Source organism: Lissotriton vulgaris, chromosome 4_1 (assembly GCF_964263255.1).
Source record: "Lissotriton vulgaris chromosome 4_1, aLisVul1.2, whole genome shotgun sequence".
Taxonomy (NCBI): Eukaryota; Metazoa; Chordata; class Amphibia; order Caudata; family Salamandridae; genus Lissotriton; species Lissotriton vulgaris.
In genome coordinates, this window is record NC_141691.1 from 1,301,920,980 (window position 1) to 1,301,945,093 (window position 24,114).

Here is a 24,114-nt window from a genome sequence, read left to right on the forward strand (position 1 = left end):
CTTAGAGACTGATTGAAAGTATGTGCTTGGCATTGTTAACTTTATGCTCTAAACACTAAACTAATAGGCTCAATAAATATATAGCATACTATTGAAGAAATAGCAGATGATGAAGTGCTACCGATTGTTAACCCGGGATAGTTGGAAAGCTTATATTCAGCGGTTTACATTCATACTATCTTTATATTTCATCAACAAGACTAAACAAAAATGACCTCAATAAATTGCAATAAATAAGAGATTTAGTTACTTGGCGTTAGAACTTAGAACCATTATAGATATTCCAGGAGCTTTCAGAATAATAATTAATTCTACAACTATATCAAATGCATTCATCCAATCCTTCAAGCAGCGTTTGATCCAAGGTGATAAACAGTCAAAAATGAGACACAAGAAAAATTAATCTTTTTTCAAACAATTAAACTTGGCCTGTACAGGGATCGAACCTGTGACCTTGGCGTTATTAGCACCACGCTCTAACCATCTGAGCTAACAGGCCATTTTACACAAATTCCTGGAAGTCCAGCATATGAAGAAGTGCTAATGATAGTTAACCCAGGAGATTTGGAAAGCTTAATTTCGGAGGTGTACCATGAAGTTATAAATATAAATTATCAACATGAAGAAACTAATATGACTTTAGAAAAATTACAATACAAAAGAGATTTTCATACTTAGTGTTAGAACTTAGAACCATTAATGTTTTTTCCATGTGTTTTAGCAATAAATAACAATTCATAACCTATATGCAATTGATTCATCTAATCATTCTATCAGCTTCCCCTCAAAGGAAATATAGACATACACATTATACAGAAGAAAATACATCTATTTTCAACATTAAAGGAGCATCACTTATTGGCTTGGAGACTGATTGAAAGTATGTCCTTGGCATTTTTAACTTTATGCTCTAAAGACTAAACTAATAGGCTCACTAAATATATAGCATACTATTGAAGAAATAGCAGATGATGAAGTGCTACTGATTGTTAACCCGGGATAGTTGGAAAGCTTATATTCAGCTGTTTAGATTCATACTATCTTTATATTTCATCAACAAAACAAAACAAAAATGACCTCAATAAATTGCAATAAATAAAAGATTTAGTTACTTGGCGTTAGAACTTAGAACCAATCATAGATATTCCAGGAGCTTTCAGAATAATAATTAATTCTACAACTATATCAAATGTATTCATCCAATCCTTCAAGTAGCTTTTGATCCAAGGTGATAAACAGTCAAAAATGAGACACGAGAAAAATTAATCTTTTTACAAACAATTAAACTTAGCCTGTACAGGGATCGAACCTGTGACCTTGGCGTTATTAGCACCACGCTCTAACCATCTGAGCTAACAGGCCGTTTTGCACAAATTCCTGGAAGTCCAGCATATGAAGAAGTGCTAATGATAGTTAACCCGGGAGATTTGGAAAGCTTAATTTCAGAGGTTTACCATGAAGTTATAAATATACAATATCAACATGAAGAAACTAATATGACTTTAAAAAAATTACAATACAAAAGACATTTTCATACTTAGTGTTAGAACTTAGAACCATTAATGTTTTTCCATGTGTTTTAGCAATAAATAACAATTCATCACCTATATGCAATTGAATCATCTAATCATTCTATCAGCTTCCCCTCAAAGGAAATATAGACATACACATGATACAGAAGAAAATACATCTATTTTCAACATTAAAGGAGCATCAAGTATAGGCTTGGAGACTGATTGAAAGTATGTCCTTGGCATTTTTAACATTATGCTCTAAAGACTAAACTAATAGGCTCAATAAATATATAGCATACTATTGAAGAAATAGCAGATGATGAAGTTCTACCGATTGTTAACCCGGGGTAGTTGGAAAGCTTATATTCAGCTGTTTACATTCATACTATCTTTATATTTCATCAACAAGACAAAACAAAAATGACCTCAATGAATTGCAATAAATAAGAGATTTAGTTACTTGGCGTTAGAACTTAGAACCATTAATAGATATTCCAGGAGCTTTCAGAATAATAATTAATTCTACAACTATATCAAATGTATTCATCCAATCCTTCAAGCAGCATTTGATCCAAGGTGATAAACAGTCAAAAATGAGACACAAGAAAAATTAATCTTTTTACAAACAATTAAACTTGGCCTGTACAGGGATCGAACCTGTGACCTTGGCGTTATTAGCACCACGCTCTAACCATCTGAGCTAACAGGCCGTTTTGCACAAATTCCTGGAAGTCCAGCATATGAAGAAGTGCTAATGATAGTTAACCCGGGAGATTTGGAAAGCTTAATTTCAGAGGTTTACCATGAAGTTATAAATATATAATATCAACATGAAGAAACTTATATGACTTTAAAAAAATTACAATACAAAAGAGATTTTCATACTTAGTGTTAGAACTTAGAACCATTAATGTTTTTTCCATGTGTTTTAGCAATAAATAACAATTCATCACCTATATGCAATTGATTCATTTAATCATTCTATCAGCTTCCCCTCAAAGGAAATATAGAGATACACATGATACAGAAGAAAATACATCTATTTTCAACATTAAAGGAACATCAAGTATTGGCTTGGAGACGGATTGAAAGTATGTCCTTGGCATTTTTAACTTTATGCTCTGAAGACTAAACTAATAGGATCACTAAATATATAGCATACTATTGAAGAAATAGCAGATGATGAAGTGCTACTGATTGTTAACCCGGGATAGTTGGAAAGCTTATATTCAGCTGTTTACATTCATACTATTTTTATATTTCATCAACAAGACAAAACAAAAATGACCTCAATAAATTGCAATAAATAAGAGATTTAGTTACTTGGTGTTAGAACTTAGAACCATTAATAGATATTCCAGGAGCTTTCAGAATAATAATTAATTCTACAACTATATCAAATGTATTCATCCAATCCTTCAAGCATCGTTTGATCCAAGGTGATAAACAGTCAAAAATGAGACACAAGAAAAATTAATCTTTTTTCAAACAATTAAACTTGGCCTGTACAGGGATCGAACTTGTGACCTTGGCGTTATTAGCACCACGCTCTAACCATCTGAGCTAACAGGCCGGGCTGCACAAATTCCTGGAAGTCCAGCATATGAAGAAGTGCTAATGATAGTTAACCCGGGAGATTTGGAAAGCTTAATTTCGGAGGTTTACCATGAAGTTATAAATATATAATATCAACATGAAGAAACTAATATGACTTTAGAAAAATTACAATACAAAAGAAACTTTCATACTTAGTGTTAGAACTTAGAGCCATTAATGTTTTTTCCATGTGTTTTAGCAATAAATAACAATTCATCACCTATATGCAATTGATTCATCTAATCATTGTGTCAGCTTCCCCTCGAAGGAAATATAGACATACAAATGATACTGAAGAAAATACATCTATTTTCAACATTACAGGAGCATCAAGTATTGGCTTAGAGACTGATTGAAAGTATGTGCTTGGCATTGTTAACTTTATGCTCTAAACACTAAACTAATAGGCTCAATAAATATATAGCATACTATTGAAGAAATAGCAGATGATGAAGTGCTACCGATTGTTAACCCGGGATAGTTGGAAAGCTTATATTCAGCGGTTTACATTCATACTATCTTTATATTTCATCAACAAGACTAAACAAAAATGACCTCAATAAATTGCAATAAATAAGAGATTTAGTTACTTGGCGTTAGAACTTAGAACCATTAATAGATATTCCAGGAGCTTTCAGAATAATAATTAATTCTACAACTATATCAAATGCATTCATCCAATCCTTCAAGCAGCGTTTGATCCAAGGTGATAAACAGTCAAAAATGAGACACAAGAAAAATTAATCTTTTTTCAAACAATTAAACTTGGCCTGTACAGGGATCGAACCTGTGACCTTGGCGTTATTAGCACCACGCTCTAACCATCTGAGATAACAGGCCATTTTACACAAATTCCTGGAAGTCCAGCATATGAAGAAGTGCTAATGATAGTTAACCCAGGAGATTTGGAAAGCTTAATTTCGGAGGTGTACCATGAAGTTATAAATATAAATTATCAACATGAAGAAACTAATATGACTTTAGAAAAATTACAATACAAAAGAGATTTTCATACTTAGTGTTAGAACTTAGAACCATTAATGTTTTTTCCATGTGTTTTAGCAATAAATAACAATTCATAACCTATATGCAATTGATTCATCTAATCATTCTATCAGCTTCCCCTCAAAGGAAATATAGACATACACATTATACAGAAGAAAATACATCTATTTTCAACATTAAAGGAGCATCACTTATTGGCTTGGAGACTGATTGAAAGTATGTCCTTGGCATTTTTAACTTTATGCTCTAAAGACTAAACTAATAGGCTCACTAAATATATAGCATACTATTGAAGAAATAGCAGATGATGAAGTGCTACTGATTGTTAACCCGGGATAGTTGGAAAGCTTATATTCAGCTGTTTACATTCATACTATCTTTATATTTCATCAACAAAACAAAACAAAAATGACCTCAATAAATTGCAATAAATAAAAGATTTAGTTACTTGGCGTTAGAACTTAGAACCAATCATAGATATTCCAGGAGCTTTCAGAATAATAATTAATTCTACAACTATATCAAATGTATTCATCCAATCCTTCAAGTAGCTTTTGATCCAAGGTGATAAACAGTCAAAAATGAGACACGAGAAAAATTAATCTTTTTACAATCAATTAAACTTAGCCTGTACAGGGATCGAACCTGTGACCTTGGCGTTATTAGCACCACGCTCTAACCATCTGAGCTAACAGGCCGTTTTGCACAAATTCCTGGAAGTCCAGCATATGAAGAAGTGCTAATGATAGTTAACCCGGGAGATTTGGAAAGCTTAATTTCAGAGGTTTACCATGAAGTTATAAATATACAATATCAACATGAAGAAACTAATATGACTTTAAAAAAATTACAATACAAAAGACATTTTCATACTTAGTGTTAGAACTTAGAACCATTAATGTTTTTCCATGTGTTTTAGCAATAAATAACAATTCATCACCCATATGCAATTGAATCATCTAATCATTCTATCAGCTTCCCCTCAAAGGAAATATAGACATACACATGATACAGAAGAAAATACATCTATTTTCAACATTAAAGGAGCATCAAGTATAGGCTTGGAGACTGATTGAAAGTATGTCCTTGGCATTTTTAACATTATGCTCTAAAGACTAAACTAATAGGCTCAATAAATATATAGCATACTATTGAAGAAATAGCAGATGATGAAGTTCTACCGATTGTTAACCCGGGGTAGTTGGAAAGCTTATATTCAGCTGTTTACATTCATACTATCTTTATATTTCATCAACAAGACAAAACAAAAATGACCTCAATGAATTGCAATAAATAAGAGATTTAGTTACTTGGCGTTAGAACTTAGAACCATTAATAGATATTCCAGGAGCTTTCAGAATAATAATTAATTCTACAACTATATCAAATGTATTCATCCAATCCTTCAAGCAGCATTTGATCCAAGGTGATAAACAGTCAAAAATGAGACACAAGAAAAATTAATCTTTTTACAAACAATTAAACTTGGCCTGTACAGGGATCGAACCTGTGACCTTGGCGTTATTAGCACCACGCTCTAACCATCTGAGCTAACAGGCCGTTTTGCACAAATTCCTGGAAGTCCAGCATATGAAGAAGTGCTAATGATAGTTAACCCGGGAGATTTGGAAAGCTTAATTTCAGAGGTTTACCATGAAGTTATAAATATATAATATCAACATGAAGAAACTTATATGACTTTAAAAAAATTACAATACAAAAGAGATTTTCATACTTAGTGTTAGAACTTAGAACCATTAATGTTTTTTCCATGTGTTTTAGCAATAAATAACAATTCATCACCTATATGCAATTGATTCATTTAATCATTCTATCAGCTTCCCCTCAAAGGAAATATAGAGATACACATGATACAGAAGAAAATACATCTATTTTCAACATTAAAGGAACATCAAGTATTGGCTTGGAGACGGATTGAAAGTATGTCCTTGGCATTTTTAACTTTATGCTCTGAAGACTAAACTAATAGGATCACTAAATATATAGCATACTATTGAAGAAATAGCAGATGATGAAGTGCTACTGATTGTTAACCCGGGATAGTTGGAAAGCTTATATTCAGCTGTTTACATTCATACTATTTTTATATTTCATCAACAAGACAAAACAAAAATGACCTCAATAAATTGCAATAAATAAGAGATTTAGTTACTTGGTGTTAGAACTTAGAACCATTAATAGATATTCCAGGAGCTTTCAGAATAATATTTAATTCTACAACTATATCAAATGTATTCATCCAATCCTTCAAGCATCGTTTGATCCAAGGTGATAAACAGTCAAAAATGAGACACAAGAAAAATTAATCTTTTTTCAAACAATTAAACTTGGCCTGTACAGGGATCGAACTTGTGACCTTGGCGTTATTAGCACCACGCTCTAACCATCTGAGCTAACAGGCCGGTCTGCACAAATTCCTGGAAGTCCAGCATATGAAGAAGTGCTAATGATAGTTAACCCGGGAGATTTGGAAAGCTTAATTTCGGAGGTTTACCATGAAGTTATAAATATATAATATCAACATGAAGAAACTAATATGACTTTAGAAAAATTACAATACAAAAGAAACTTTCATACTTAGTGTTAGAACTTAGAGCCATTAATGTTTTTTCCATGTGTTTTAGCAATAAATAACAATTCATCACCTATATGCAATTGATTCATCTAATCATTGTGTCAGCTTCCCCTCGAAGGAAATATAGACATACAAATGATACTGAAGAAAATACATCTATTTTCAACATTACAGGAGCATCAAGTATTGGCTTAGAGACTGATTGAAAGTATGTGCTTGGCATTGTTAACTTTATGCTCTAAACACTAAACTAATAGGCTCAATAAATATATAGCATACTGTTGAAGAAATAGCAGATGATGAAGTGCTACCGATTGTTAACCCGGGATAGTTGGAAAGCTTATATTCAGCGGTTTACATTCATACTATCTTTATATTTCATCAACAAGACTAAACAAAAATGACCTCAATAAATTGCAATAAATAAGAGATTTAGTTACTTGGCGTTAGAACTTAGAACCATTAATAGATATTCCAGGAGCTTTCAGAATAATAATTAATTCTACAACTATATCAAATGCATTCATCCAATCCTTCAAGCAGCGTTTGATCCAAGGTGATAAACAGTCAAAAATGAGACACAAGAAAAATTAATCTTTTTTCAAACAATTAAACTTGGCCTGTACAGGGATCGAACCTGTGACCTTGGCGTTATTAGCACCACGCTCTAACCATCTGAGATAACAGGCCATTTTACACAAATTCCTGGAAGTCCAGCATATGAAGAAGTGCTAATGATAGTTAACCCAGGAGATTTGGAAAGCTTAATTTCGGAGGTGTACCATGAAGTTATAAATATAAATTATCAACATGAAGAAACTAATATGACTTTAGAAAAATTACAATACAAAAGAGATTTTCATACTTAGTGTTAGAACTTAGAACCATTAATGTTTTTTCCATGTGTTTTAGCAATAAATAACAATTCATAACCTATATGCAATTGATTCATCTAATCATTCTATCAGCTTCCCCTCAAAGGAAATATAGACATACACATTATACAGAAGAAAATACATCTATTTTCAACATTAAAGGAGCATCACTTATTGGCTTGGAGACTGATTGAAAGTATGTCCTTGGCATTTTTAACTTTATGCTCTAAAGACTAAACTAATAGGCTCACTAAATATATAGCATACTATTGAAGAAATAGCAGATGATGAAGTGCTACTGATTGTTAACCCGGGATAGTTGGAAAGCTTATATTCAGCTGTTTACATTCATACTATCTTTATATTTCATCAACAAAACAAAACAAAAATGACCTCAATAAATTGCAATAAATAAAAGATTTAGTTACTTGGCGTTAGAACTTAGAACCAATCATAGATATTCCAGGAGCTTTCAGAATAATAATTAATTCTACAACTATATCAAATGTATTCATCCAATCCTTCAAGTAGCTTTTGATCCAAGGTGATAAACAGTCAAAAATGAGACACGAGAAAAATTAATCTTTTTACAAACAATTAAACTTAGCCTGTACAGGGATCGAACCTGTGACCTTGGCGTTATTAGCACCACGCTCTAACCATCTGAGCTAACAGGCCGTTTTGCACAAATTCCTGGAAGTCCAGCATATGAAGAAGTGCTAATGATAGTTAACCCGGGAGATTTGGAAAGCTTAATTTCAGAGGTTTACCATGAAGTTATAAATATACAATATCAACATGAAGAAACTAATATGACTTTAAAAAAATTACAATACAAAAGACATTTTCATACTTAGTGTTAGAACTTAGAACCATTAATGTTTTTCCATGTGTTTTAGCAATAAATAACAATTCATCACCTATATGCAATTGAATCATCTAATCATTCTATCAGCTTCCCCTCAAAGGAAATATAGACATACACATGATACAGAAGAAAATACATCTATTTTCAACATTAAAGGAGCATCAAGTATAGGCTTGGAGACTGATTGAAAGTATGTCCTTGGCATTTTTAACATTATGCTCTAAAGACTAAACTAATAGGCTCAATAAATATATAGCATACTATTGAAGAAATAGCAGATGATGAAGTTCTACCGATTGTTAACCCGGGGTAGTTGGAAAGCTTATATTCAGCTGTTTACATTCATACTATCTTTATATTTCATCAACAAGACAAAACAAAAATGACCTCAATGAATTGCAATAAATAAGAGATTTAGTTACTTGGCGTTAGAACTTAGAACCATTAATAGATATTCCAGGAGCTTTCAGAATAATAATTAATTCTACAACTATATCAAATGTATTCATCCAATCCTTCAAGCAGCATTTGATCCAAGGTGATAAACAGTCAAAAATGAGACACAAGAAAAATTAATCTTTTTACAAACAATTAAACTTGGCCTGTACAGGGATCGAACCTGTGACCTTGGCGTTATTAGCACCACGCTCTAACCATCTGAGCTAACAGGCCGTTTTGCACAAATTCCTGGAAGTCCAGCATATGAAGAAGTGCTAATGATAGTTAACCCGGGAGATTTGGAAAGCTTAATTTCAGAGGTGTACCATGATGTTATAAATATAAATTATCAACATGAAGAAACTAATATGACTTTAGAAAAATTACAATACAAAAGAGATTTTCATACTTAGTGTTAGAACTTAGAACCATTAATGTTTTTTCCATGTGTTTTAGCAATAAATAACAATTCATCACCTATATGCAATTGATTGATCTAATCATTCTATTAGCTTCCCCTCAAAGGAAATATAGACATACACGTTATACAGAAGAAAATGCATCTATTTTCAACATTAAAGGAGCATCAAGTATTGGCTTGGAGACTGATTGAAAGTATGTCCTTGGCATTTTTAACTTTATGCTCTACAGACTAAACTAATAGGCTCAATAAATACATAGCATACTATTGAAGAAATAGCAGATGATGAAGTGCTACCGATTGTTAACCCGGGATATTTGAAAAGCTTATATTCAGCTGTTTACATTCATACTATCTTTATATTTCATCAACAAGACAAAACAAAAATGACCTCAATAAATTGCAATAAATAAGAGATTTAGTTACTTGGCGTTAGAACTTAGAACCATTAATAGATATTTCAGGAGCTTTCAGAATAATAATTAATTCTACAACTATATCAAATGTATTCATCCAATCCTTCAAGCAGCGTTTGATCCAAGGTGATAAACAGTCAAAAATGAGACACAAGAAAAATTAATCTTTTTACAAACAATTAAACTTGGCCTGTACAGGGATCGAACCTGTGACCTTGGCGTTATTAGCACCACGCTCTAACCATCTGAGCTAACAGGCCATTTTGCACAAATTACTGGAAGTCCAGCATATGAAGAAGTGCTAATGATAGTTAACCCGGGAGATTTGGAAAGCTTAATTTCAGAGGTTTACCATGAAGTTATAAATATATAATATCAACATGAAGAAACTTATATGACTTTAAAAAAATTACAATACAAAAGAGATTTTCATACTTAGTGTTAGAACTTAGAGCCATTAATGTTTTTTCCATGTGTTTTAGCAATAAATAACAATTCATCACCTATATGCAATTGATTCATCTAATCATTGTGTCAGCTTCCCCTCGAAGGAAATATAGACATACAAATGATACTGAAGAAAATACATCTATTTTCAACATTACAGGAGCATCAAGTATTGGCTTAGAGACTGATTGAAAGTATGTTCTTGGCATTGTTAACTTTATGCTCTAAAGACTAAACTAATAGGCTCAATAAATATATAGCATACTATTGAAGAAATAGCAGATGATGAAGTGCTACCGATTGTTAACCCGGGATAGTTGGAAAGCTTATATTCAGCGGTTTACATTCATACTATCTTTATATTTCATCAACAAGACAAAACAAAAATGACCTCAATAAATTGCAATAAATAAGAGATTTAGTTACTTGGCGTTAGAACTTAGAACCATTAATAGATATTCCAGGAGCTTTCAGAATAATAATTAATTCTACAACTATATCAAATGCATTCATCCAATCCTTCAAGCAGCGTTTGATCCAAGGTGATAAACAGTCAAAAATGAGACACAAGAAAAATTAATCTTTTTTCAAACAATTAAACTTGGCCTGTACAGGGATCGAACCTGTGACCTTGGCGTTATTAGCACCACGCTCTAACCATCTGAGCTAACAGGCCATTTTGCACAAATTCCTGGAAGTCCAGCATATGAAGAAGTGCTAATGATAGTTAACCCGGGAGATTTGGAAAGCTTAATTTCGGAGGTGTACCATGAAGTTATAAATATATATTATCAACATGAAGAAACTAATATGACTTTAGAAAAATTACAATACAAAAGAGATTTTCATACTTAGTGTTAGAATTTAGAACCATTAATGTTTTTTCCATGTGTTTTAGCAATAAATAACAATTCATCACCTATATGCAATTGATTCATCTAATCATTCTATCAGCTTCCCCTCAAAGGAAATATAGACATACACATTATACAGAAGAAAATACATCTATTTTCAACATTAAAGGAGCATCACTTATTGGCTTGGAGACTGATTGAAAGTATGTCCTTGGCATTTTTAACTTTATGCTCTAAAGACTAAACTAATAGGCTCACTAAATATATAGCATACTATTGAAGAAATAGCAGATGATGAAGTGCTACTGATTGTTAACCCAGGATAGTTGGAAAGCTTATATTCAGCTGTTTACATTCATACTATCTTTATATTTCATCAACAAGACAAAACAAAAATGACCTCAATAAATTGCAATAAATAAGAGATTTAGTTACTTGGCGTTAGAACTTAGAACCAATTATAGATATTCCAGTAGCTTTCAGAATGATAATTAATTCTACAACTATATCAAATGTATTCATCCCATCCTTCAAGTAGCTTTTGATCCAAGGTGATAAACAGTCAAAAATGAGACACAAGAAAAATGTATCTTTTTACAAACAATTAAACTTGGCCTGTACAGGAATCGGACCTGTGACCTTGGCGTTATTAGCACCACGCTCTAACCATCTGAGCTAACAGGCCATTTTTCACAAATTCCTGGAAGTCCAGCATATGAAGAAGTGCTAATGATAGTTAACCCGGGAGATTTGGAAAGCTTAATTTCAGAGGTGTACCATGAAGTTATAAATATAAATTATCAACATGAAGAAACTAATATGACTTTAGAAAAATTACAATACAAAAGAGATTTTCATACTTAGTGTTAGAACTTAGAACCATTAATGTTTTTTCCATGTGTTTTAGCAATAAATAACAATTCATCACCTATATGCAATTGATTCATCTAAACATTCTATCAGCTTCCCCTCAAAGGAAATATAGACATACACATTATACAGAAGAAAATACATCTATTTTCAACATTAAAGGAGCATCAAGTATTGGCTTGGAGACTGATTGAAAGTATGTCCTTGGCATTTTTAACTTTATGCTCTACAGACTAAACTAATAGGCTCAATAAATACATAGCATACTATTGAAGAAATAGCAGATGATGAAGTGCTACCGATTGTTAACCCGGGATAGTTGGAAAGCTTATATTCAGCTGTTTACATTCATACTATCTTTATATTTCATCAACAAGACAAAACAAAAATGACCTCAATAAATTGCAATAAATAAGAGATTTAGTTACTTGGCGTTAGAACTTAGAACCATTAATAGATATTTCAGGAGCTTTCAGAATAATAATTAATTCTACAACTATATCAAATGTATTCATCCAATCCTTCAAGCAGCATTTGATCCAAGGTGATAAACAGTCAAAAATGAGACACAAGAAACATTTATCTTTTTACAAACAATTAAACTTGGCCTGTACAGGGATCTAACCTGTGACCTTGGCGTTATTAGCACCACGCTCTAACCATCTGAGCTAACAGGCCATTTTGCACAAATTACTGGAAGTCCAGCATATGAAGAAGTGCTAATGATAGTTAACCCGGGAGATTTGGAAAGCTTAACTTCAGAGGTTTACCATGAAGTTATAAATATATAATATCAACATGAAGAAACTTATATGACTTTAAAAAAATTACAATACTAAAGAGATTTTCATACTTAGTGTTAGAACTTAGAACCATTAATGTTTTTTCCATGTGTTTTAGCAATAAATAACAATTCATCACCTATATGCAATTGATTCATTTAATCATTCTATCAGCTTCCCCTCAAAGGAAATATAGAGATACACATGATACAGAAGAAAATACATCTATTTTCAACATTAAAGGAACATCAAGTATTGGCTTGGAGACGGATTGAAAGTATGTCCTTGGCATTTTTAACTTTATGCTCTGAAGACTAAACTAATAGGATCACTAAATATATAGCATACTATTGAAGAAATAGCAGATGATGAAGTGCTACTGATTGTTAACCCGGGATAGTTGGAAAGCTTATATTCAGCTGTTTACATTCATACTATTTTTATATTTCATCAACAAGACAAAACAAAAATGACCTCAATAAATTGCAATAAATAAGAGATTTAGTTACTTGGTGTTAGAACTTAGAACCATTAATAGATATTCCAGGAGCTTTCAGAATAATAATTAATTCTACAACTATATCAAATGTATTCATCCAATCCTCCAAGCATCGTTTGATCCAAGGTGATAAACAGTCAAAAATGAGACACAAGAAAAATTAATCTTTTTTCAAACAATTAAACTTGGCCTGTACAGGGATCGAACTTGTGACCTTGGCGTTATTAGCACCACGCTCTAACCATCTGAGCTAACAGGCCGGTCTGCACAAATTCCTGGAAGTCCAGCATATGAAGAAGTGCTAATGATAGTTAACCCGGGAGATTTGGAAAGCTTAATTTCGGAGGTTTACCATGAAGTTATAAATATATAATATCAACATGAAGAAACTAATATGACTTTAGAAAAATTACAATACAAAAGAAATTTTCATACTTAGTGTTAGAACTTAGAGCCATTAATGTTTTTTCCATGTGTTTTAGCAATAAATAACAATTCATCACCTATATGCAATTGATTCATCTAATCATTGTGTCAGCTTCCCCTCGAAGGAAATATAGACATACAAATGATACTGAAGAAAATACATCTATTTTCAACATTACAGGAGCATCAAGTATTGGCTTAGAGACTGATTGAAAGTATGTGCTTGGCATTGTTAACTTTATGCTCTAAACACTAAACTAATAGGCTCAATAAATATATAGCATACTATTGAAGAAATAGCAGATGATGAAGTGCTACCGATTGTTAACCCGGGATAGTTGGAAAGCTTATATTCAGCGGTTTACATTCATACTATCTTTATATTTCATCAACAAGACAAAACAAAAATGACCTCAATAAATTGCAATAAATAAGAGATTTAGTTACTTGGCGTTAGAACTTAGAACCATTAATAGATATTCCAGGAGCTTTCAGAATAATAATTAATTCTACAACTATATCAAATGCATTCATCCAATCCTTCAAGCAGTGTTTGATCCAAGGTGATAAACAGTCAAAAATGAGACACAAGAAAAATTAATCTTTTTTCAAACAATTAAACTTGGCCTGTACAGGGATCGAACCTGTGACCTTGGCATTATTAGCACCACGCTCTAACCATCTGAGCTAACAGGCCATTTTGCACAAATTCCTGGAAGTCCAGCATATGAAGAAGTGCTAATGATAGTTAACCCGGGAGATTTGGAAAGCTTAACTTCGGAGGTTTACCATGAAGTTATAAATATATAATATCAACATGAAGAAACTAATATGACTTTAGAAAAATTACAATACAAAAGAGATTTTCATACTTAGTGTTAGAACTTAGAGCCATTAATGTTTTTTCCATGTGTTTTAGCAATAAATAACAATTCATCACCTATATGCAATTGATTCATCTAATCATTGTGTCAGCTTCCCCTCGAAGGAAATATAGACATACAAATGATACTGAAGAAAAAAAATCTATTTTCAACATTAAAGGAGCATCAAGTATTGGCTTAGAGACTGATTGAAAGTATGTTCTTGGCATTGTTAACTTTATGCTCTAAAGACTAAACTAATAGGCTCAATAAATATATAGCATACTATTGAAGAAATAGCAGATGATGAAGTGCTACTGATTGTTAACCCGGGATAGTTGGAAAGCTTATATTCAGCTGTTTACATTCATACTATTTTTATATTTCATCAACAAGACAAAACAAAAATGACCTCAATAAATTGCAATAAATAAGAGATTTAGTTACTTGGTGTTAGAACTTAGAACCATTAATAGATATTCCAGGAGCTTTCAGAATAATAATTAATTCTACAACTATATCAAATGTATTCATCCAATCCTTCAAGCATCGTTTGATCCAAGGTGATAAACAGTCAAAAATGAGACACAAGAAAAATTAATCTTTTTTCAAACAATTAAACTTGGCCTATACAGGGATCGAACCTGTGACCTTGGCGTTATTAGCACCACGCTCTAACCATCTGAGCTAACAGGCCGGTCTGCACAAATTCCTGGAAGTCCAGCATATGAAGAAGTGCTAATGATAGTTAACCTGGGAGATTTGGAAAGCTTAATTTCGGAGGTTTACCATGAAGTTATAAATATATAATATCAACATGAAGAAACTAATATGACTTTCGAAAAATTACAATACAAAAGAGATTTTCATACTTAGTGTTAGAACTTAGAGCCATTAATGTTTTTTCCATGTGTTTTAGCAATAAATAACAATTCATCACCTATATGCAATTGATTCATCTAATCATTGTGTCAGCTTCCCCTCGAAGGAAATATAGACATACAAATGATACTGAAGAAAATACATCTATTTTCAACATTAAAGGAGCATCAAGTATTGGCTTAGAGACTGATTGAAAGTATGTTCTTGGCATTGTTAACTTTATGCTCTAAAGACTAACCTAATAGGCTCATTAAATATATAGCATACTATTGAAGAAATAGCAGATGATGAAGTGCTACCGATTGTTAACCCGGGATAGTTGGAAAGCTTATATTCAGCTGTTTACATTCATACTATCTTTATATTTCATCAACAAGACAAAACAAAAATGACCTCAATAAATTGCAATAAATAAGAGATTTAGTTACTTGGCGTTAGAACTTAGAACCATTAATAGATATTTCAGGAGCTTTCAGAATAATAATTAATTCTACAACTATATCAAATGTATTCATCCAATCCTTCAAGCAGCATTTGATCCAAGGTGATAAACAGTCAAAAATGAGACACAAGAAAAATTAATCTTTTTACAAACAATTAAACTTGGCCTGTACAGGGATCGAACCTGTGACCTTGGCGTTATTAGCACCACGCTCTAACCATCTGAGCTAATAGGCCGTTTTGCACAAACTCCTGGAAGTCCAGCATATGAAGAAGTGCTAATGATAGTTAACCCGGGAGATTTGGAAAGCTTAATTTCAGAGGTGTACCATGAAGTTATAAATATAAATTATCAACATGAAGAAACTAATATGACTTTAGAAAAATTACAATACAAAAGAGATTTTCATACTTAGTGTTAGAACTTAGAACCATTAATGTTTTTTCCATGTGTTTTAGCAATAAATAACAATTCATCACCTATATGCAATTGATTCATCTAATCATTGTGTCAGCTTCCCCTCAAAGGAAATATAGACATACACATTATACAGAAGAAAATACATCTATTTTCAACATTAAAGGAGCATCAAGTATTGGCTTGGAGACTGATTGAAAGTATGTCCTTGGCATTTTTAACTTTATGCTCTACAGACTAAACTAATAGGCTCAATAAATACATAGCATACTATTGAAGAAATAGCATATGATGAAGTTCTACCGATTGTTAACCCAGGATAGTTGGAAAGCTTATATTCAGCTGTTTACATTCATACTATCTTTATATTTCATCAACAAGACAAAACAAAAATGACCTCAATAAATTGCAATAAATAAGAGATTTAGTTACTTGGCGTTAGAACTTAGAACCATTAATAGATATTTCAGGAGCTTTCAGAATAATAATTAATTCTACAACTATATCAAATGTATTCATCCAATCCTTCAAGCAGCGTTTGATCCAAGGTGATAAACAGTCAAAAATTAGACACAAGAGAAATATATCTTTTTTCAAACAATTAAACTTGGCCTGTACAGGGATCGAACCTGTGACCTTGGCGTTATTAGCACCACACTCTAACCATCTGAGCTAACAGGCCAGTCTGCACAAAACCCTGGAAGTCCAGCATATGAAGAAGTGCTAATGATAGTTAACCCGGGAGATTTGAAAGCTTAATTTCGAAGGTTTACCATGAAGTTATAAATATATAATATCAACATGAAGATACTAATATGACTTTAGAAAAATTACAATACAAAAGAGATTTTCATACTTAGTGTTAGAACTTAGAGCCATTAATGTTTTTTCCATGTGTTTTAGCAATAAATAACAATTCATCACCTATATGCAATTGATTCATCTAATCATTGTGTCAGCTTCCCCCCGAAGGAAATATAGACATACAAATGATACTGAAGAAAATACATCTATTTTCAACATTAAAGGAGCATCAAGTATTGGCTTAGAGACTGATTGAAAGTATGTTCTTGGCATTGTTAACTTTATGCTCTAAAGACTAAACTAATAGGCTCAATAAATATATAGCATACTATTGAAGAAATAGCAGATGATGAAGTGCTACCGATTGTTAACCCGGGATAGTTGGAAAGCTTATATTCAGCTGTTTACATTCATACTATATTTATATTTCATCAACAAGACAAAACAAAAATGACCTCAATAAATTGCAACAAATAAGAGATTTAGTTACTTGGCGTTAGAACTTAGAACCATTAATAGATATTTCAGGAGCTTTCAGAATAATAATTAATTCTACAACTATATCAAATGTATTCATCCAATCCTTCAAGCAGCGTTTGATCCAAGGTGATAAACAGTCAAAAATGAGACACAAGAAACATTTATCTTTTTACAAACAATTAAACTTGGCCTGTACAGGGATCGAACCTGTGACCTTGGCGTTATTAGCACCACACTCTAACCATCTGAGCTAACAGGCCATTTTGCACAAATTACTGGAAGTCCAGCATATGAAGAAGTGCTAATGATAGTTATCCCGGGAGATTTGGAAAGCTTAATTTCAGAGGTTTACCATGAAGTTATAAATATATAATATCAACATGAAGAAACTTATATGACTTTAAAAAAATTACAATACAAAAGAGATTTTCATACTTAGTGTTAGAACTTAGAACCATTAATGTTTTTTCCATGTGTTTTAGCAATAAATAACAATTCATCACCTATATGCAATTGATTCATTTAATCATTCTATCAGCTTCCCCTCAAAGGAAATATAGAGATACACATGATACAGAAGAAAATACATCTATTTTCAACATTAAAGGAGCATCAAGTATTGGCTTGGAGACGGATTGAAAGTATGTCCTTGGCATTTTTAACTTTATGCTCTGAAGACTAAACTAATAGGCTCACTAAATATATAGCATACTATTGAAGAAATAGCAGATGATGAAGTGCTACTGATTGTTAACCAGGGATAGTTGGAAAGCTTATATTCAGCTGTTTACATTCATACTATTTTTATATTTCATCAACAACACAAAACAAAAATGACCTCAATAAATTGCAATAAATAAGAGATTTAGTTACTTGGTGTTAGAACTTAGAACCATTAAAAGATATTCCAGGAGCTTTCAGAATAATAATTAATTCTACAACTATATCAAATGTATTCATCCAATCCTTCAAGCATCGTTTGATCCAAGGTGATAAACAGTCAAAAATGAGACACAAGAAAAATTAATCTTTTTTCAAACAATTAAACTTGGCCTGCACAGGGATCGAACCTGTGACCTTGGCGTTATTAGCACCACGCTCTAACCATCTGAGCTAACAGGCCGGTTTGCACAAACTCCTGGAAGTCCAGCATATGAAGAAGCGCTAATGATAGTTAACCCGGGAGATTTGGAAAGCTTAATTTCAGAGGTGTACCATGAAGTTATAAATATAAATTATCAACATGAAGAAACTAATATGACTTTAGAAAAATTACAATACAAAAGAGATTTTCATACTTAGTGTTAGAACTTAGAACCTTTAATGTTTTTTCCATGTGTTTTAGCAATAAATAACAATTCATCACCTATATGCAATTGATTCATCTAATCATTCTATCAGCTTCCCCTCAAAGGAAATATAGACATACACATTATACAGAAGAAAATACATCTATTTTCAACATTAAAGGAGCATCAAGTATTGGCTTGGAGACTGATTGAAAGTATGTCCTTGGCATTTTTAACTTTATGCTCTACAGACTAAACTAATAGGCTCAATAAATACATAGCATACTATTGAAGAAATAGCAGATGATGAAGTGCTACTGATTGTTAACCCGGGATAGTTGGAAAGCTTATATTCAGCTGTTTACATTCATACTATTTTTATATTTCATCAACAAGACAAAACAAAAATGACCTCAATAAATTGCAATAAATAAGAGATTTAGTTACTTGGTGTTAGAACTTAGAACCATTAATAGATATTCCAGGAGCTTTCAGAATAATAATTAATTCTACAACTATATCAAATGTATTCATCCAATCCTTCAAGCATCGTTTGATCCAAGGTGATAAACAGTCAAAAATGAGACACAAGAAAAATTAATCTTTTTTCAAACAATTAAACTTGGCCTGTACAGGGATCGAACCTGTGACCTTGGCGTTATTAGCACCACGCTCTAACCATCTGAGCTAACAGGCCAGTCTGCTCAAATTCCTGGAAGTCCAGCATATGAAGAAGTGCTAATGATAGTTAACCTGGGAGATTTGGAAAGCTTAATTTTGGAGGTTTACCATGAAGTTATAAATATATAATATCAACATGAAGAAACTAATATGACTTTAGAAAAATTACAATACAAAAGAGATTTTCATACTTAGTGTTAGAACTTAGAGCCATTAATGTTTTTTCCATGTGTTTTAGCAATAAATAACAATTCATCACCTATATGCAATTGATTCATCTAATCATTGTGTCAGCTTCCCCTCGAAGGAAATATAGACATACAAATGATACTGAAGAAAATACATCTATTTTCAACATTAAAGGAGCATCAAGTATTGGCTTAGAGACTGATTGAAAGTATGTTCTTGGCATTGTTAACTTTATGCTCTAAAGACTAAACTAATAGGCTCAATAAATATATAGCATACTATTGAAGAAATAGCAGATGATGAAGTGCTACCGATTGTTAACCCGGGATAGTTGGAAAGCTTATATTCAGCTGTTTACATTCATACTATCTTTATATTTCATCAACAAGACAAAACAAAAATGACCTCAATAAATTGCAATAACTAAGAGATTTAGTTACTTGGCGTTAGAACTTAGAACCATTAATAGATATTTCAGGAGCTTTCAGAATAATAATTAATTCTACAACTATATCAAATGTATTCATCCAATCCTTCAAGCAGCGTTTGATCCAAGGTGATAAACAGTCAAAAATAAGACACAAGAAAAATTTATCTTTTTACAATCAATTAAACTTGGCCTGTACAGGGATCGAACCTGTGACCTTGGCGTTATTAGCACCACGCTCTAACCATCTGAGCTAACAGGCCATTTTGCACAAATTACTGGAAGTCCAGCATATGAAGAAGTGCTAATGATAGTTAACCCGGGAGATTTGGAAAGCTTAATTTCAGAGGTTTACCATGAAGTTATAAATATATAATATCAACATGAAGAAACTTATATGACTTTAAAAAAATTACAATACAAAAGATATTTTCATACTTAGTGTTAGAACTTAGAACCAATAATGTTTTTTCCATGTGTTTTAGCAATGAATAACAATTCATCACCTATATGCAATTGATTCATTTAATCATTCTATCAGCTTCCCCTCAAAGGAAATATAGAGATACACATGATACAGAAGAAAATACATCTATTTTCAACATTAAAGGAGCATCAAGTATTGGCTTGGAGACGGATTGAAAGTATGTCCTTGGCATTTTTAACTTTATGCTCTGAAGACTAAACTAATAGGCTCACTAAATATATAGCATACTATTGAAGAAATAGCAGATGATGAAGTGCTACTGATTGTTAACCCGGGATAGTTGGAAAGCTTATATTCAGCTGTTTACATTCATACTATTTTTATATTTCATCAACAAGACAAAACAAAAATGACCTCAATAAATTGCAATAAATAAGAGATTTAGTAACTTGGTGTTAGAACTTAGAACCATTATTAGATATTCCAGGAGCTTTCAGAATAATAATTAATTCTACAACTATATCAAATGTATTCATCCAATCCTTCAAGCATCGTTTGATCCAAGGTGATAAACAGTCAAAAAAGAGACACAAGAAAAATTATTCTTTTTTCAAACAATTAAACTTGGCCTGTACTGGGATCGAACCTGTGACCTTGGCGTTATTAGCACCACACTCTAACCATCTGAGCTAACAGGCCGGTCTGCACAAATCCCTGGAAGTCCAGCATATGAAGAAGTGCTAATGATAGTTAACCCGGGAGATTTGAAAGCTTAATTTCGGAGGTTTACCATGAAGTTATAAATATATAATATCAACATGAAGAAACTAATATGACTTTAGAAAAATTACAATACAAAAGAGATTTTCATACTTAGTGTTAGAACTTAGAGCCATTAATGTTTTTTCCATGTGTTTTAGCAATAAATAACAATTCATCACCTATATGCAATTGATTCATCTAATCATTGTGTCAGCTTCCCCCCCGAAGGAAATATAGACATACAAATGATACTGAAGAAAATACATCTATTTTCAACATTAAAGGAGCATCAAGTATTGGCTTAGAGACTGATTGAAAGTATGTTCTTGGCATTGTTAACTTTATGCTCTAAAGACTAAACTAATAGGCTCAATAAATATATAGCATACTATTGAAGAAATAGCAGATGATGAAGTGCTACCGATTGTTAACCCGGGATAGTTGGAAAGCTTATATTCAGCTGTTTACATTCATACTATATTTATATTTCATCAACAAGACAAAACAAAAATGACCTCAATAAATTGCAATAAATAAGAGATTTAGTTACTTGGCGTTAGAACTTAGAACCATTAATATATATTTCAGGAGCTTTCAGGATAATAAATAATTCTACAACTATAGCAAATGTATTCATCCAATCCTTCAAGCAGCGTTTGATCCAAGGTGATAAACAGTCAAAAATGAGACACAAGAAACATTTATCTTTTTACAAACAATTAAACTTGGCCTGTAGAGGGATCGAACCTGTGACCTTGGCGTTATTAGCACCACGCTCTAAACATCTGAGCTAACAGGCCATTTTGCACAAATTAGTGGAAGTCCAGCATATGAAGAAGTGCTAATGATAGTTAACCCGGGAGATTTGGAAAGCTTAATTTCAGAGGTTTACCATGAAGTTATAAATATACAATATCAACATGAAGAAACTAATATGACTTTAAAAAAATTACAATACAAAAGACATTTTCATACTTAGTGTTAGAACTTAGAACCATTAATGTTTTTCCATGTGTTTTAGCAATAAATAACAATTCATCACCTATATGCAATTGAATCATCTAATCATTGTGTCAGCTTCCCCTCGAAGGAAATATAGACATACAAATGATACTGAAGAAAATACATCTATTTTCAACATTAAAGGAGCATCAAGTATTGGCTTAGAGACTGATTGAAAGTATGTTCTTGGCATTGTTAACTTTATGCTCTAAAGACTAAACTAATAGGCTCACTAAATATATAGCATACTATTGAAGAAATAGCAGATGATGAAGTGCTACCGATTGTTAACCCGGGATAGTTGGAAAGCTTATATTCAGCTGTTTACATTCATACTATCTTTATATTTCATCAACAAGACAAAACAAAAATGACCTCAATAAATTGCAATAAATAAGAGATTTAGTTACTTGGCGTTAGAACTTAGAACCATTAATAGATATTCCAGGAGCTTTCAGAATAATAATTAATTCTACAACTATATCAAATGCATTCATCCAATCCTTCAAGCAGCGTTTGATCCAAGGTGATAAACAGTCAAAAATGAGACACAAGAAAAATTAATCTTTTTTCAAACAATTAAACTTGGCCTGGGGGGCGTGGCCAACTGCCGAACATGGCGGCAACTTAACCCGGGAGCTCCGCGAGGCAATCCGGCCCGCACAATAATCCGCATGCACATCCGTATACTAACCTGCCTGAAGGGGTGAAATCGGCCCCGGGGACCGAGCGGCACATAAAGAGCCGCTTCCAGCGAGAATCCGACGCCGGGAAGTGCTCCATCCATCGATAGTGAGACGAGGCCTACAGCGACTCGGCAGCCCCGGCCCTGAATTTGGGGGCGTGCCGACCGGAAGCGCACCTTCTCCGGCCGGGAGGACTCGGCATTGCTCCACCTTGCCTGGCGCTGAGCTCCACTACGGCGCACCTAGACAGACGACGCCTGGTTCGGCGCGGACCCGCCACAGCACTGACCATTACTCCGAACTGCCGTTGGAAAGGACGGGAGGCCTTCACCGTGGTGGCACCGGTCCCCAGCGGCCCGGCGGCTACGGCGATCATAACGTGCGGCGCCACGGCCCACGTGGAGGAGACAACTTGTGCGGAGTCCGAGACCTGTGCACGCCGCAATCGGCAGAGCGACGACCTCTCTGCCGTCTACAAGCACGCCATCATGACGGGCAAGAACACGAGGAGCATGACGGCGACGCAATCAAAACTCGATAAGTTTGCCTATGCCCAGAACAACCACTCACAAGGTCCAGGTAGGCACTCAGCCGGTGCTTCCTCTGACACCAACGGGACTGGGAAAGTCACACTGGAGGCCATCATGAGAACTCTCACAGACGTCCAGGCGACGGTGGGCACAATCTCCACGGAGGTGAACCTGATGCGAGCGGATTTCAAAAAAATGTCGGAGAGGGTATCGCAGGTAGAGGTGGTCACGAAATCCCTTATTGAGGACACTTCTGACCTTCAGGTGGCGATGGAACGGCTAGAAAAGACAACCAAGCTACTGCAAGAAAAGCTGGACGACCAGGAAGGACGCTCGAGACGGAATAACGTCCGTATTCTGGGCCTACCGGAATCGGAGGGAAAAGGAGCCATGGACCTGTACATAGAGGATCTTATCAAGTCAAAGTTGCAACCTAAGGGACTTTCAACCTTCTTCTCCGTTGAAAGAGCTCATCGAGTCCCCGGGGGTACGCCCCAACCAGGGGCTGCACCGCGACCAGTGCTGGCCAGACTCTTTAACTATAGGGACAGGGACGCCATTTTACAGGCGGCCAGGGTGGCGCCGCCGGTGAAGATCCTGAACTCCACGCTGGCGTTCTTCCCGGA

The 24,114-nt window shown here is 33.5% G+C and overlaps 9 non-coding genes across 9 annotated transcripts; all 9 read right to left on the reverse strand.

Moving 5' to 3' along the window:
• Positions 1 to 425: 425 nt before the first annotated feature.
• On the reverse strand, positions 426 to 499 carry TRNAI-AAU (transfer RNA isoleucine (anticodon AAU)). The gene has a single exon. It is a non-coding gene; the product is annotated as a tRNA-Ile (tRNA).
• A 1,651-nt stretch (positions 500 to 2,150) lies between these two features.
• On the reverse strand, positions 2,151 to 2,224 carry TRNAI-AAU (transfer RNA isoleucine (anticodon AAU)). The gene has a single exon. It is a non-coding gene; the product is annotated as a tRNA-Ile (tRNA).
• A 3,377-nt stretch (positions 2,225 to 5,601) lies between these two features.
• TRNAI-AAU (transfer RNA isoleucine (anticodon AAU)) lies at positions 5,602 to 5,675 on the reverse strand. The gene has a single exon. It is a non-coding gene; the product is annotated as a tRNA-Ile (tRNA).
• Positions 5,676 to 9,052: 3,377 nt separating this feature from the next.
• TRNAI-AAU (transfer RNA isoleucine (anticodon AAU)) lies at positions 9,053 to 9,126 on the reverse strand. Its single transcript has one exon. It is a non-coding gene; the product is annotated as a tRNA-Ile (tRNA).
• Positions 9,127 to 9,915: 789 nt separating this feature from the next.
• On the reverse strand, positions 9,916 to 9,989 carry TRNAI-AAU (transfer RNA isoleucine (anticodon AAU)). The gene has a single exon. It is a non-coding gene; the product is annotated as a tRNA-Ile (tRNA).
• Positions 9,990 to 10,778: 789 nt separating this feature from the next.
• On the reverse strand, positions 10,779 to 10,852 carry TRNAI-AAU (transfer RNA isoleucine (anticodon AAU)). The gene has a single exon. It is a non-coding gene; the product is annotated as a tRNA-Ile (tRNA).
• Positions 10,853 to 15,093: 4,241 nt separating this feature from the next.
• TRNAI-AAU (transfer RNA isoleucine (anticodon AAU)) lies at positions 15,094 to 15,167 on the reverse strand. The gene has a single exon. It is a non-coding gene; the product is annotated as a tRNA-Ile (tRNA).
• A 4,240-nt stretch (positions 15,168 to 19,407) lies between these two features.
• On the reverse strand, positions 19,408 to 19,481 carry TRNAI-AAU (transfer RNA isoleucine (anticodon AAU)). The gene has a single exon. It is a non-coding gene; the product is annotated as a tRNA-Ile (tRNA).
• Positions 19,482 to 20,270: 789 nt separating this feature from the next.
• On the reverse strand, positions 20,271 to 20,344 carry TRNAI-AAU (transfer RNA isoleucine (anticodon AAU)). The gene has a single exon. It is a non-coding gene; the product is annotated as a tRNA-Ile (tRNA).
• Between the last annotated feature and the right edge of the window lie 3,770 nt (positions 20,345 to 24,114).